Source organism: Triturus cristatus, chromosome 4_1, assembly GCF_964204655.1.
Source record: "Triturus cristatus chromosome 4_1, aTriCri1.1, whole genome shotgun sequence".
In the NCBI taxonomy this organism is placed as follows: Eukaryota; Metazoa; Chordata; class Amphibia; order Caudata; family Salamandridae; genus Triturus; species Triturus cristatus.
Window position 1 is genome coordinate 120,732,304 of NC_140585.1, and position 2,500 is coordinate 120,734,803.

At 33.9% G+C, this 2,500-nt stretch overlaps 2 non-coding genes across 2 annotated transcripts; both read left to right on the plus strand.

The window, feature by feature from the left end:
* Positions 1–313: 313 nt before the first annotated feature.
* Positions 314–385, plus strand: TRNAD-GUC (transfer RNA aspartic acid (anticodon GUC)). Its single transcript has one exon. It is a non-coding gene; the product is annotated as a tRNA-Asp (tRNA).
* Positions 386–1,742: 1,357 nt separating this feature from the next.
* TRNAD-GUC (transfer RNA aspartic acid (anticodon GUC)) lies at positions 1,743–1,814 on the plus strand. Its single transcript has one exon. It is a non-coding gene; the product is annotated as a tRNA-Asp (tRNA).
* Positions 1,815–2,500: the final 686 nt, after the last annotated feature.

Consider the following 2,500-nt stretch of genomic DNA (forward strand, 5'->3'; position numbering starts at 1 on the left):
TTAAAGTGAGCTGATTGTATATATATATATATATATATATATATATATATATATATATATATATATATATACATATACATAGATAGATAGAAAGATAGATAGACAGATCGATAAATAGGTATTTATTTTAATCAATCATTTCTTATTAAAGCAGATTATTTTTGGCTAGGAATTTCTGATTTGTAATCATTTATGAAAAAAGATTGCTTCTCCTAACCAAAAGAAGCAAAGCTGCCTATTACAATACTGTGAATTGATTGAGGGCATGCCCTAACCTCATGGAGGTGAGCACTGTTGAACTGAAGCCAATATGTCCTCGTTAGTATAGTGGTCAGTATCCCCGCCTGTCACGCGGGAGACCGGGGTTCAATTCCCCGACGGGGAGACGATTCCTTTTATTCACACAATTAAATAAAATGATGTACTTAATAACATTGTAAACTATATTTGTCATTATCCTTCTCTATTACGATTGAGATAAACGTTGAATTCAGTGATGGCCAAATTGCTTACAGATGTGTTAACTAAAAGTCAGAATATGCTCTGAATATTTCAATCTGCACAGACCATACCATCAAAAACAATTTACATCTGTAATCTAATGGAAAATGGAATGAAGCAGTGGGGAATCTTATGCTTCTGCTCAACTCTAGGGGCTGGATTTAGAAGTGGAGTGGATGCTTTTTGTTAGTAGTGACCCCTGGTGGTAAATGGTTATAAGCTGCAAATGTTAAAGTGAGCTGATTGTATATATATATATATATATATATATATATATATATATATATATATATATACATATACATAGATAGATAGAAAGATAGATAGACAGATCGATAAATAGGTATTTATTTTAATCAATCATTTCTTATTAAAGCAGATTATTTTTGGCTAGGAATTTCTGATTTGTAATCATTTATGAAAAAAGATTGCTTCTCCTAACCAAAAGAAGCAAAGCTGCCTATTACAATACTGTGAATTGATTGAGGGCATGCCCTAACCTCATGGAGGTGAGCACTGTTGAACTGAAGCCAATATGTCCTCGATAGTATAGTTGCCAGTATCCCCGCCTGTCACGCGGGAGACCGGGGTTCAATTCCCCGTCGGGGAGACGATTCCTTTTATTCACACAATTAAATAAAATGATGCACTTAATAACATTGTAAACTATATTTGTCATTATCCTTGTCTATTACGATTGAGATAAACGTTGAATTCAGTGATGGCCAAATTGCTTACAGATGTGTTAACTAAAAGTCAGAATATGCTCTGAATATTTCAATCTGCACAGACCATACCATCAAAAACAATTTACATCTATAATCTAATGGAAATGGAATGAAGCAGTGGGGAATCTTATGCTTCTGCTCAACTCTAGGGGCTAGATTTAGAAGTGGAGAGGATGCTTTTTGTTAGTAGTGACCCCTGGTGGTAAATGGTTATAAGCTGCAAATGGTAAAGTGAGCTGATTGTATATATATATATATATATATATATATATATATACATAGATAGATAGAAAGATAGATAGACAGATCGATAGATAGGTATTTATTTTAATCAATCATTTCTTATTAAAGCAGATTATTTTTGGCTAGGAATTTCTGATTTGTAATCATTTATGAAAAAAGATTGCTTCTCCTAACCAAAGGAAGCAAAGCTGCCTATTACAATACTGTGAATTGATTGAGGGCATGCCCTAACCTCATGGAGGTGAGCACTGTTGAACTGAAGCCAATATGTCCTCGTTAGTATAGTGGTCAGTATCCCCGCCTGTCACGCGGGAGACCGGGGTTCAATTCCCCGACGGGGAGACGATTCCTTTTATTCACACAATTAAATAAAATGATGTACTTAATAACATTGTAAACTATATTTGTCATTATCCTTCTCTATTACGATTGAGATAAACGTTGAATTCAGTGATGGCCAAATTGCTTACAGATGTGTTAACTAAAAGTCAGAATATGCTCTGAATATTTCAATCTGCACAGACCATACCATCAAAAACAATTTACATCTGTAATCTAATGGAAAATGGAATGAAGCAGTGGGGAATCTTATGCTTCTGCTCAACTCTAGGGGCTGGATTTAGAAGTGGAGTGGATGCTTTTTGTTAGTAGTGACCCCTGGTGGTAAATGGTTATAAGCTGCAAATGTTAAAGTGAGCTGATTGTATATATATATATATATATATATATATATATATATATATATATATATACATATACATAGATAGATAGAAAGATAGATAGACAGATCGATAAATAGGTTTTTATTTTAATCAATCATTTCTTATTAAAGCAGATTATTTTTGGCTAGGAATTTCTGATTTGTAATCATTTATGAAAAAAGATTGCTTCTCCTAACCAAAAGAAGCAAAGCTGCCTATTACAATACTGTGAATTGATTGAGGGCATGCCCTAACCTCATGGAGGTGAGCACTGTTGAACTGAAGCCAATATGTCCTCGTTAGTATAGTGGTCAGTATCCCCGCCTG